The sequence below is a fragment of the Cervus elaphus genome, chromosome 1 (genome assembly GCF_910594005.1).
Source record: "Cervus elaphus chromosome 1, mCerEla1.1, whole genome shotgun sequence".
NCBI classification, from domain to species: domain Eukaryota; kingdom Metazoa; phylum Chordata; class Mammalia; order Artiodactyla; family Cervidae; genus Cervus; species Cervus elaphus.
The window spans coordinates 65,106,169-65,120,258 of NC_057815.1; the positions used below are offsets into that span (position 1 = coordinate 65,106,169).

At 41.6% G+C, this 14,090-nt stretch overlaps 1 protein-coding gene and 1 long non-coding RNA gene across 4 annotated transcripts in view; both read right to left on the minus strand.

Moving 5' to 3' along the window:
* STIM1 (stromal interaction molecule 1) overlaps positions 1 to 14,090 on the minus strand; it is a 200,748-nt gene that overhangs the window by 168,458 nt on the left and 18,200 nt on the right. The window lies entirely within an intron of this gene.
* Positions 3,798 to 12,229, minus strand: LOC122696148. Its single transcript, XR_006341700.1, has 3 exons — positions 12,216 to 12,229; positions 8,173 to 8,175; positions 3,798 to 3,933 (listed from the first exon to the last, which is right to left on the minus strand). It is a non-coding gene; the product is annotated as an uncharacterized LOC122696148 (long non-coding RNA).

A 14,090-nucleotide genomic window follows, 5' to 3' on the forward strand; every position in this document is an offset into this window, starting at 1 on the left:
CAGGGCTGAAAATAGCCCCAAATGAAAAACAAGCTGTGTGAACTACTTATCCAGTTTCATTGCAAAGGCAAGCCTTAAGTTGGCTGAAGACGACAAACCCCTTACTCCTTAACTCAACAGGGCTAGAAGCCTCACCTGTTTCCGGCCCCATAGCAACTGGCATAGCTCTGGCACCTCTCAAGCTTCATCTTTCCAAAACAGCAATGGAACAAGTGCAGGACAGACAAGGGCCTTCTGCAGTCAGCTCAGCACTGCCTGAAGGGGTGGCAGGGAGAGAGAGGGCTATTCCCGAACACAGATCCTCTATTCTTTTGTCAAATCTGAGAGCAAATGAAAAACCTCCAAAGCAGCCTACACCCAAAAAAACAAGAAGCATTCTATATCTCTGCTTCATCTTTTGGCAATGATCGTAAGAGGCTTCTCCACCAAGGCCTGTCTCAGGGCGTATTTAAGGGTAGCCTTACCTAATCCCAAATCAGAGTCAGTCAGCCTGCAGCCTTACACACCAAGTCCATCCCTGTCTATTACACACCCTGATACATGTCGTTAGAGTCAGCTGTCTCCAGGTCTGTCTCCTCCAACACATTAAGCACTTCTGGAGACAGGGCTCAGCTCTCATAATGCCAGCGTCTCCAGTTTTGCCCCGCACAGGGACACACTTAGATTAGGAGCACAAAGGCCTGTTTGTTGTAGCGCGAAAATGAGCAGGAAGTGTAACAAACAGGACAGGAAGTGTAAGGACAAGAATGTATCTGCCTTACTCTCCCGGCAGTCCCCACCCAGAACATGCTACTCTCCTGGAGCCCTAGGTTCAGACTTCCTCTCTTATCACCAACCTCACAGCCATCTCTCCCTCCTTTGGCTGTGCACGATCCTGTCTGAACTGTTCCCTGGATGCATCTTGACATCCGAGCTGTCTGTTTCATCTCCTGGGTGTGTTTGGAAACTCCTTGAGCACAAGACCCATGGACCAGCCACAGGGTAATCCACCAATAGCTGTTTACCGCGTGAAGAAAAAGAAAATCAACTTCCCTTGAGCTTTCAGTGGCTCATCTATGAAAAGGTGAAAAGTGTATCTGTCACTGGCATTTCTCACCTGGTTTCACCTTTCCCACAGGCTGAGATTATCTCTCTTTCTCCATGTCCTCAGCTGGTTCCCAGGGAATTCTCCATAAAGAATTCAGGCCAAATGGTTCGGCACCTATATTTGGCCTACCACTGTGTGACACTCAGGATGTCATCAGAAAGGAGATGACAGCTCATTCTTCACATCCCACATCCCTCACGCTACAGGGGGTGACTCATCCATGCCCATCCCAGCCAAAGGCAGGAAAAGTCCCCTTGAACCAAAGCAGTAGTACGCTGCACCCTCCACCCACCCACTGGTGAGCCATGCCTAAAATCCTGTTCAGGCTCACATCTCAAACTGGGAACGGGCCCCTAAGTCCTCACCTTGGTGGGCTGAGGTCCTGGGGAGAAACTTTCAATCAGAAAAGAAAATAAATTATAACTTTTTACAACTCTGTTAAAACCAACAGTTTTTAGCACACCCAAATTATCTTTGTTTTTATTTAGATACAATTCATCCACTTAAAGTACATAATTCAGTGGTTTTCAGTATACTTACAAAAGTTGTGCAGCCATTACCACAATCTAATTTCAGAACATTTTTATCACCCCCAAAAGAAACCCCATATGCACCAGCAGTCACTCCCCATTTTGCCTACCCTCTAGCCCATGGCAACCACTCTAATCTGTTTTCTTTCTCTCTCTTCCTCTCTCTCTAAATAGATATAGATATATATATACCTATTTTGGGCATTTCATTTAGATGGATCATATAATATGTGCCCTTTTCACCAAGCATAATGTTTTCAGGGTTCATCCACATTGTAGCATGTATCAGTACGTCATTCCATTTTATAGCTGAATAATATTCAATTATATGGATATATCACATTTTGTTTATTCATCAGTTGATGTACACCTGGGTTGTCTCCACTTTTTAGCTATTATCAATAATACTACTATTAACATTTGTGTAAAAGTTTTTATATACACGTTTTCAATTCTCAAGAGTATATACCTGTAAATGGAACTGCCGGTTCATATGGTAACTCTATGCTTAACTAGAGATGGGCGAAATTACCTTTTAAAACACTTTAACTCACTCCTCTGCTTTCCTCACTGTCAGGACCTTCCATGGTTGGCACACCTGCAGAAGCCCAGTGGCTACCATCTTAGCTAGTGGTTACTATATCAGACAGTAAAGATATAGAACATTCCGATCATTACAGAAAGAAAGTACTACTGAACAGTGCTAAACTAGAATAAGATAAATAGAACATTTTTAAAATTTTTATTTAAAAATTTATTTATGTATTTATTTAAAAATAAAAATAATAAATAATAGATGGAACAATTTTAAAATTTTTATTTCAAATTTTATTTATTTAAAAAATTTATTTATTTAAAAATAAATAGAATGATTACAGCTAACATTTAATAGATGTTTATAAGGGATCAGACACTGCATCAAGACCTATACAGAGATTATCTCTTTTAATCATCAAAACAACTTCATGTAAGTATCATTCCCACTTTATAGATGGGAAAATCAAGGCTTTTAAGAGTTAAATAACTTGCCTAAAGTCACACAGCTAGTAAATAGAGCCATGATTTAAATCCACAAAATCTGACTCCAAAGTCTGTCTTTTTAACCGCTGCAATAAACCCCAATGCTTATAATAAGATGTGTTAATGGCACAAATGAAGTCCAAAAAAGAACTAAGAGACATCAAAAGAAAAGTCACATCAGGATATGAGGGTGGGGGAAGACTTCATTAAAGAAGCATGAAAAAGAACCACTAATCTAAATCTATTCATTCTACACTCAAGGCCCATTCAAGCACCATCTCCTTCAGAAAGTCTTCTTAAATTACTCCAGTCCACACTATTCTCTCCTTTTACGTTTTATATTCAGTTGCTCTCTAACTAGTTAGGAAAATTTTCTGATTTATTTGTCCATTCCCCCAAAACAATAATAGAGACCAAAAAGTTTTATATTCAGTTGCTCTAACTAGTTAGGAAAATTTTCTGATTTATTTGTCCATTCCCCCAAAACAATAATAGAGACCAAAACAAAAATAACTGTTGCCCACAGTACAGCAAAAAGCAGAACTCAAAGCAAGCCGTTCAATTTAAATGTTTCTGGAGGACTGCTGATCACTGTGTGTGCATGCGTGCTAAAGTCTCTGCAGTCGTGTCTGACTCTTTGCGACCCTGTGGATGGTAGCCCGCCAGGCTTCTCTGTCCATGGAATTCTCCAGGCAAGAATACTGGAGTGGGTTGCCGTGCCCTCCTTCAGGGGATCTTCCTGACCCAGGGATCAAACCTATCTCTCTTGCATCTCCTGCATCGGCAGGTGTGTTCTTTACCACTAGTGCCACCTGGGAAGCCCATTGATCACTATAACTCCCTTTTGTTGGATTCAGACACAGCAGGAAATAAGGTCAAAATGAGAGAGAGCAAGAGCAAGTGTAAGAGAAAAAGACAGAAAGAGAACACAAGCATCGTACTGGAGAGTAATGACATTTTCCTTCCTGGGGGCTGAGCTAAACAGACTTCAAATTTTCTAGGCTATTCTCTTTTTATTAATGTTATTTTTTATTAACATTATTTATTAATGTTATTTTTTTAACGACTTTTTATTTTGTATAAGAGTATAGCTCATTAACAATGTTGTGATAGTTCAGGGGTACAGCAAAGGAACTCAATCATACATATACACATATCCACTTTTCCCCACACGCCCCTCCCATCCAGGTTGCCACATAACACTGAGCAGAGTTCCATGTGCTATACAGTAGGTCCTTGTATATTACCCACTTTAAATATAGCAGTGTGTACGTGTTGATCCCAAACTTCCTATCTCTTCCCCCTATACCCCCCTGCAACCATAAGCTCATTCCCTAAGTATGTGAGTCTGTTTCTGTTTTGTAAATAAGTTCACTTATATCATTTCTTCTTGATTCCACAGGTATGGGATGTCATACAATATTTTTCCTTCTCCATCTGATTCACTTCACTTGGTATGACAATCTCTATGTCCATCCATGCTGTTGCAAAAGGCATTATTTCATTCTTTTCAGTGGCTGAGTGATACACCATTGTATGTATGTACCACATCTTCTTCATCCATTCATCTGCTGATGAACATTTAGGTTGTTTCTGTGTCTTGGCCATTGTAAACAGTGCTGCAATGAACACAGGGGGGCAAGTATCCTTTCAGACCATGTTTTTGTCCAGGAGTGGGATTGCAGGGTCATATGATAGCTCTATTTTTAGTTTTTTAAGGAGCCTCCATACTGTTCTCCATAGAGGCTATAAAAAGTTATATTCCCACCAACAGTGTAGAAGAGTTCCATTCTCTCCACACCCTCTCCAGCATTTTGCCAATTTATATAGAGCCCACTTGGAGTATGGGTTTCACTCTCAGTGTGGTGAGAACTATGGTGTTGGAAAATACTCTTGAGAGTCCCTTGGACTGCTAGGAGATCAAACCAGTCAATCCTAAAGGAAATAAGTCCTGAATATTCATTGGAAGGACTGATGCTGAGGCTGAAGCTCCAATACTTTGGCCACCTGATGCGAAGAACTGACTCACTGGAAAAGATGCTGTGAAAGACTGAAGGCAGGAGGAGAAAGAGATGACAGAGAACAAGATGACTGGATGGCATCACCGCCTCAATGGACATGAGTTTGAGCAAGCTCTGGGAGATGGTGAAGGACAGGGAAGCCTGCCGTGCTGCAGTTCATGGGGGTGCAAAGAGTCAGGCAGGACTGAGCGACTGAACAACTCAGCCCCTGAATGAGGGCTTCATAAGCCAGTGTTCTGAATAAGGTGACAAAGCAGTTTCTACTGTAAGCCAGTTCCTTGGTCTTCAAGGTGCTGAAAACACCTGGCTGGCTCCCGCACCACTCACTCATTCTCTTGATTCAGGAAGGGAAGAGCCAAGCATCAGGCTATCACCACTTAAAGTGTTCATTAACTTTCAACGTCCATTAGTTCACTGAATCTTTACAATACTCCCCATAATCCCAAGACAGGGATTCCTGCCCACATTTTATACGCAAGGAAACGCCAACCTTGAAATGTATGTAGTTGTGCTAAGTCATAAAGGAACAGAGACAGAAGAACCCAGATCCTCTGATTTTTGGTCCAGACCCCTGTGAGTTGACTTAAAGAGCCAAGCAATGAGAGGCTGTCTATGACCACTCTACCTAAAATAGTACCCTCATCACTGTAAGCCTTTGCACTGCTTTATCTTGTTTTCTAGAACTTATTACTACCTGAAATTATATTACATGTCTACTCATTTATTGCCTATCTTCCTATTTGACTATAAGACAACAGAGGCTATTATTCTTATTTCTATTATATATCATGTGCCTAGCAGAGTTCCTGGCACACAGTAATTGCTTAATATTTATTTTATGAATGAATAATTCTCATGCAGCCCCAACTGATCCCCTCTACACCATTTCTGCTAAGCCTACAGTCTACACTCAAATTCCAGTCAATGCTCATTTCATTCAGCATTTATTAACATCTACTATATGCCAGGCATATGCTGGTGATAAGGACAGAAAGGAATCAGAATACAATCCCTGACTCTCAAAATACAATCTAGTGGTTTGAAGCAGACAATGAAAAAGTGTACATTATAGCAATTTTCACAGAAGGCATCTAACTACTGGAAGAAGAAAAAAGGGCCTGGGAGAGCTTCACAGGGGAGGTAACAGTTGACCTGAAGCTAGAAGAACAATTATCATTTCAGTCACCATAGAAGGAGGGAGGGATATTCCAGACAAAAGGAAAAACATAAGCATAGGCTGAAAAGACATGAAAGCTCTACAAATATTGAAAGATCAGTGAGTGATTTTTTTTTTTTGAAGTTGTGGTGATTTACAATGTTTCAGGTATATAGCAAATTGATTTTTTTTTTCATATTCTCCATATATATAGCAAATTGATATATATTTATATCTTTTTCATATTCTTCTCCATAAGTTATTACAAGATATCGAACATAGTTCCCTATACTATACAGTAAGTCCTTGTTATTTATCTATTTTATGTATAGTAGTATGTATCTGTTAACCCCAAATTCCCAATTTACCTTTCTCCCCATCTTTCCCCTTTGGTAACTATATGTTTGCTTTCTGTGTCTATTATTAGTGAGTGATTTTTACGGTCAAGGAAGGTTTGCCCCAAAATAATGTTTTTATAAAAGATCTAGTATCCAAAATACATAAAGAACACTGCAAATTTTATATTAGCGTTCTCCAGAGAAACAGAATCAATAGGATAAGCATATATGTAGACACATATACAAGAGACTTATTATGGGAATTGGCCCACACAATCATGGAGGTCAAAAATTCCCACGCTCTGCCACTGGTAATCTTGAGAACCAGGAAGCTGGTAGTATAATTCAGACCAAGTCAAAAGGCCTGAGAATGGGAGGGGGTTGAGGGAGTACGAGCAGTGATGGTATAAGTCCCAGTCTGAGTCCAAAAGCCAGGAGCTCCGTCATATGCGCACAGGAGAAAACGGACGTCTCAGCTCAAATAGTAAGAATAAACTCACCTTCCTCCTCTCTTTGTTCTATTCAGACCCTCCATGGACTAGATTATGCCCACCAGCACTGCTAAGGGTGATCTTTTTCTTTTTTTTAACATATATTTTTTTATTTGTCTGTGCCGGGTCTTAGCTGTGGCATATGGGATCTAGTTCCCTGACCAGGGATCAAACCCATGCCCCCAACATTTGGGAGCAGTCTTAGCCACTGAATTACCAGTGACGTCCCAGGGGTGATCTTCTTTAATCAGTCTACTGATTCAAATGCTCACAGATTCCAAAGAGACCCTCACAGATACACCCAGAAATAATGTTTTATCAGTTATCTAGGTATCCCTTAGCCTAATCAAGTTCACACATAAAGTGAACCATTACGCAATTCAATAACAAAAAGACAAAACCCATCTTTAAAATGGACAAAAATTTCTCCCTAAGTGGAAAAAATGTTCAAAATCATTAGTCATCGGGGAAACACAAATCAAAACCATAATGAGATACCATTTCATACCCATTAGGACGATAAAAAAAAAAAAACAGAAAACAACAAACGTTGGTGAAAATGAAGAGAAATTGGAGCCCTGTATATTGCTGGTGGGAGTATAAAGTGGTTCAGCCAGAATGGAAAATAGTTTGGCAGTTCCTCAAAAACTTAAACATAGAATTACCATATGACCCAGCAATTCTACTCCTAGTGTATACCCAAAAGAATTGAAAATAGGTACTCAAACAAGGACGTGTATACACATGTTTTTAGCAGCACTACTTACAACAGTCAAAGGGTGAAAATAGCCCAAATGTCTAGCAACAGATGAGTAAATAAACTGTGGTAAATACATACAATGGAATATTAGCTACCCATAGAAAGGGATGAAGCACTGCTTCATTCTGCATGCTACGACATGTATGAACTTCCAAAATATTACACTACAGTAAAAGAAGCCAAACACAAAAAGTCAGAAATATGACTTCATTTATACAAAATGTCCAGAAGAGGGATAAATCCATAGAGACAGAACACAGATTGGTGGCTGCAAGGGGAGGGGACAGGGAGAAACGGGAGCAACTACTTCATGGATGTGGGTTTCCCGTGGGGTTATGAACATGGTTTGGAACCAGATAGACACGGTGGTTATAAAACACTGTGAATGTACTAAATACCACTGAACTGTGTATGCAAATGGTTAATTTTATGTTATGCGAATTTCACCTCAATTTTAAGAAAAAGATGAATGGCTCATGGCATCATATTCTAAAAGGAAAAACTCAGAAGCAACTGTTTTTATATCCAACTGCTCCTTCCTGCCCTTCCAGGAAGCTTGCCCCCCCATCCGACAGCCATCCAAACCTGCCATTTTAGCAATGAGTTATGTTCCCTTGTTCTCATTTTCTAGTCATTCCCCATGTCAAGTCGTCAAAAGTCCCCAGTGAGAAAGCAGATCTTCCTGATCCAGGACTCAAACCAGGGTCTCCTGCATTGCAGGCAGATTCTTTACCAACTGAGCTATCAGGGAAGCCAAGAGAAGGCAAACATCCTTATAAATAAGGTCCGTGTGTACCTATTCTGTTTCTCCTACAAATCAGGCATGGGTGGAGCAGGGGGTAAGGGGCTGAATGACCTCTCTTGAAGCAGCAGTTTGGAGTTGTGCTATCTCTGAGAAAGGAGCTAGAAGCTGGGTGACCAGGGAGACCAAAGACACAGGCATCACACAACAATATGAATTTGGTTTCTTTCCTTTGGGGTAGGGAAAGGAGTTCAAGAAGAATAGAGAAGTAATTCACAAACAATTTTGGAACAAAATCTAGTTTCAGAAATAACAAAAATCTCTCAATAACAAGTGGGTTCTCAACTTTTCCAAAGCAACCATTCTAATGCCAAAGTCTTTCAGAAAAGCAATAAAGATTTAACTCCCAAAGTCCGACCCTGAAGCCATCCCCTAGCTATCCACAAGCTGTTTTTATTGCCCTCAGGAGGCACTGGAGACTTTGGGCTCAGCATTCAAGCTCAGCCCTGTCAGCCAAAAGGCTATAGTGTAGCAGGCATATCATCACTGAAGCCTGGAACTCAAGCCATGAGGAGTAACCTGCAAGGGTCACGGGCACATCTTCCCCAGGCTCCTCATGCTTTATATTTATAGTTATATTGACAGTAAAAGCCACCAACAAATACTTCTTTTCTTAAGGGCCTCTATGTGGCCTTTAATTACATTCTCACAACAGCCCTAAGGCTCATACAGATTAATGTTTTGCCTGGGGTCATGAGGCTAATAAACAATGGCAAAGCCAGATTTTAAACTCTGGTCTGCATGCTTCCAAAGTTCATGCCATTGCAGGACACAAAACTGGCCAGCATCATACATCCCACCCCAACTATTTCCTGGTTGTCCATGAGAAAATGCTCTGGCCACTCAAAATAAATAAATGCTTTTCAGTTTAACATTAATCCTAGTAGCTCTGGGACAGAATCTCTCTTAGGCAGTAGCAACCTAGGGTACTGACACTAGCAAGAAGTACCTGAGATTGCTATCTAGCCCATTCCACCATTCCCCAGGTTGCCAATCAAGCCTTCTAAAAACCTAAACATAGATATTCTTCCTTGGATAGCCCTTGAAGGTAGAAGGAGAAATGCCAGGGAGAAATGTGGAAGGCACAAAACACCAAGTCAGAAATCAGCAGACCAAAGACCTAGTCTCAGTTCTGCCCCTCATTAGTTACGTGACCGTGGGAAGTCATCTGCCTCCTTTGCATTTGTTTTTTCTGCTATAATCTGGAAATAACAAATTCCTTTCTTCAAATTTCACAGGTTTACTATTGACATGACAATCAAAAAAAAAAAACAAGTCTTAAATAGGAAAGTGCTTTGAAAAATGTGAAGCACCAATTAATCTGAGGGGTCATTATAATATTATTATCACAAGCTAGCTGGAGAGAGATCAATGTCCATGAAACAATTAGAAGGTGAAACAGTATAGTTAATTAGGCACCAAATGATATGGCACAGACTAAGAAGATTATAGTTTGGATAGGGCCAGTTTCTGGGATTAGTCAGAGAAGAGAACAGATAGGATTGAACGGGGCTGGAGAACAAATGGTGGCAGCGAAAACCAAGAGCCAGGGAAAGAAGGGTGAAGAAGCAAGAGAGCAACAGAGGTGGTTCCGACACTGTGTGCTGGGAGGTCAGGGCAGCCACAGTGGGCAGGGAAGGTAAGGACAGACTGGAGAGAAGACAGTCAGGCCAAGATGCTGGCGCAGGATGTAGTCAGCAACCGGGGACAGTGGGGGAGAGCAGAGCTGGATTTCATGGCAAACATTTACTCAGTGCTAATAATATGATCAGTTAATAATATGATAGGCGCATTATAGATTATAAGGATGCAGAGATGGAATAAGACATGAACCATGCTCTCGTGACTGTGTATTTGAATCCTACTCTTCTAGCTGCAGTGATATGGACATCAAAGAACAAGCTTTATAATCACAGAATTCTTGGTGGTGGGGAGGGGGTTGTTTTGTTTTGTTTTTTACAGTCACACCGCTTATGGGATCTTAGTTCCCTGATCAAGGACTGAACCAGGGCCCTTGACAACTAGAGCACAGGGTCCTAACCAATGGACCACCAGGGAATTCTCCATAATCACAGAATTTTAGATTCAAGTCCCTGTGCCGCTATTGCTAGATGAGTGATCTTCATCAAGTAACCAAAGTTCTCTAATTCCCAGTTTCCTCATTGGTAATGTAGAAGTAATAATAATCTTTTATAGGATGGTGGTGAGTGCTAAATATAAAGTACTTAAAAAAAGAAACTTGGTATGTGGCATCTTGACATACAACAAATGGTAACTTTACCATTATCATTCACCAGCTCTGTGACCTTGGGAAAGCTGCTGAAATTCTAGGGACTTCACCCGTAAACTTCACCAGGTTGTTGTAAAAATTAAAGGAAATAACTGTTCTAAAGCACCTAGCATAAAGCAACAGCTCAGCAAAGTTCCTTTTCTTCCCTCCATCTCCTTTCCTCAAGCCCACATGTGAGATCTCCCTGTGGCAATGCTCAGGTCCCCAAGGAGGGCACTGAGGACACAGCCAGAGCACCCACAAACTCTGTTCTAGAAGGCAGGTCCACGTGACCCCCAAACTAGCCCTAACTTACCCAATGCCTGACTACCCCTGTCCGGAAACATGTTCTTCACCCACTTCGTGCCAAGTGGCTTCAAGTCAGTTGTCTGATGGCCAGACAATTCCTCCCTGCTTACTCATCCTCCAAGAAATTAAACCAGAAGAGAAAGCTCTGAAGTCTAAATGTTGATAAAAGAAAAGGACAGTGATATGTCCAGTGTCACAGGCTAAAAGGGAGAGGTGCTGACCACCCTTGCTGAAGGGCAAATAGACCCCACTGGTCTTGTGCACGTATAAAAAGGGCAGGGAAACCTGCGGCAGCTTCCAACAGTTCCAGGAATGTCTCAGAACGAGGCCCTCAGCCTACTGGAGTCACTCAGGCATAAGGGAAAATTAGGTTTTTACTAGCAAAGGTCAACTCGTAAATACCTGATTAACTCATGCAAACACACTCTGCTCCAAGTTCTGTGAGAATTTATAACTGATCCGAACAGAAGTCAAGCTGAGGGCACCTTTCAAAGGCTATAACTAACAATAACTGAGGGTGTGTGTGTGTGTGTGTCGTGGGGGGTGAGCCTAATCCAAATCAGGTGAGTCCGGACTCTCCAGGGTAAATTACTCTTTCTGGAAACAGTCTCTGCACAAACCAGAAGTGCAAACATTACCTTGCCTTGAAAGACAAGAGCCAGCCCTCCCACCAAGACCATGGGAAACACAGAAGCAAAGCATATTCATTCCAACACTCCTGCTCAATCCCAAGGACTTCCACTTGTGGGGAAATAATACCAAAAACTCTAATCTCACACATTAGAAAGACATGGTCAGATCAATCCTGTGAAGTCATTAGCCAGGCTCCCCGAGCAGTTCTGCTTCATCCTCGCTGCTTCCATTATACTTTGCAAACCAGGAAGGGAAATCAAAAGGAACTACCTTCCACTGAGCATTTACTAGGACTTGTACAAAAGTTTTAAAACTTTTACTTAAAAAAAAAAAGAAAATTCCCCCAAAAATCCTCTATGAGAGCTAATCCTAGTCCCATTTTATAAACGAGGAAACAGCATCAGAGAGATTAAGCAATTTGCTCAGGGAAGAGGCTGGTGAAGGCACAGCCCACATATGAACCCAGCCTGTCTGATTCCAAAACTCAGCCTTTCTTTCCACAAATATTTATCGAGCACCTACTACGTGCCAAGCACTACTCTTGAGTAAAAACACAGCAGGTTATAAAACAGACAAAAACTCCTGTTTTTATGGTGCTTTCATTCCTCAGCCAAGAATCCTCTGTATTTAGCATACCACACATTTAATAGGGACACATCTGTATTTCTTTCTCCTCCACCAGGCAGGACTCAACAGATACAGAATGAAGGGAAGAATGTGGCCATTTCCCTCACCTCACTGAAATTCCTCTTCAGTGCTGCCCAAACAGCATTCAATGACTTATTCAGCAACTCAGCACCCTTCTTCCCACCTATGTCATAGGTTTAAGCCATGTGCTGTGCTTAGTCGCTCAGTCATGCCCGACTCTTTGAGACCCCAGGGACTGTAGCCCACCAGGCTCCTTTGTCCGTGGGGATTCTCCACTCGAGAATACTGGAGTGGGTTGCCATGCCCTCCTCCAGGGTATCTTCCCAACTCAGGGATCAAACCCAGGTCTCTCGCATTGCAGGCAGATTCCTTATCGTCTGAGCCACCCGGGAAGCCATATCTTAAACCAAAAGCTTTCTGGTAGTGCTAACAAATTGGCTCCAGTCACCCACTGAGTACCCATCTTCCCAGGTGGCGCTAATGGTAAAGAATCTGCCCGCCAATGCAGGAGACATAAGAGAAGCAAGTTCCATGCCTGGGTTGGGAAGATTCCCCTGGAGAAGGAAATGGCAACCCACTCCAATATTCTGGCCCAGAGAATCCCATGGACAGAGGAGCCTGGTGGGCTACAGTCCATAGGGTTGCAAAGAATCAGACACGACTGAAATGACTTAGCACGCACCCAAGCACCCACTGAGTATGACTACAACAGTACTTGAGGGTTTACAAAACACTTTACATACATTGTCTTATTTAATCCTCATAAAATTAAACAAGGTAGGTATTGCTTTCATTTAACATGGAAACAGACACACAGGAAGTATTGACTAGTTACTTGTGTCCTTAGACACAAATGAGTAGTGGAACTAACCCTAACCCTGGAACAGTTCTCTCTAGTCCCAAAATGCATTCTTCTCCCCTTGGCCTAAGGACATCTCATATCTATTCTTAATACTGGAGCAATAAAATGGTGTCATGTCACTATCTACATCATTCTGTTTGATTATGCTATTTCAGATTTCCCATTGTATCTAAACAGAACAAAGAACACTGTGTTTCAGCCTATTTATTTTTGAATTTATTTTGATTATCATTAATATTTTATTACTTTTTCCTATTAAAGGTGTTTATACTTTGTTATGTTCTAATCTGCCATTTATTCCCAAAAGAACAAATGTTTGATGTTAAACACTAAACATATATGCTACATGCACAGAAAAAGGCACAAAAGTACTTTTATAATGTGTTTCAAGTCAAGAGAAAGATAATTCAACTGATAAAAATGCCTTCACAGGCTTGCCTTCTTTAAGAAAGTCTTTATCCTATGAAATGAGGCAGACCAGTAGGCAAAGACTACAGAAACCATAAGACCCAAATACAGGGTTAATAACTTAGCCTGCTCTTTGCAAAACGAACCCAAGTACCCGCAGTCAGCAGGAATATTCCAGCAACCATGGCCAGGCCAAGGGCTCTGTCACACCACTGTACTCCAGGGAGCACTACTCTAACTCTTATTAATCACAGGGAGACTATAAGAAAGAAACTAAAGCCAGATACCAAGGAAAGGGACCTGAGGTAAGAGATGCCTGCCCCTTGGGAACCCAAAAAGCATCTTGCCTAGAAGGCCCTACTGTCTCCAGAATAACATGGCACACTGGGGAAACCAAGAAGAGAGAGACCTGACTTTATGTGGGAATTAGCCAAGACTATACCCCAAGCCTCCCCTTTACCAGTCCGTCAGAATGACTGAAATTTCAACACTACAACTTCCTTTGGGTTTTTGGTGAACACATCCTGAGTACCTTACCTTGCAGGAGTGGCAGCAGTCAAGTGAGAGAAGTATACCCGTGCCTCACTGGGTATCAGCCAGAAAAGAGTGAAGAGCAGAGTGCTCTGGAAAGAAAATAATTCTGGCTGTAGGAATCGGATAAGACTTTCCAGAGGCAAGAAATTTGCTCAGTTTAGAAAGGTAGGGGAGACTTCCCTGGTGGTCTAGTGGTTAAGAATCTGCCTTGAAGTGCTGGAG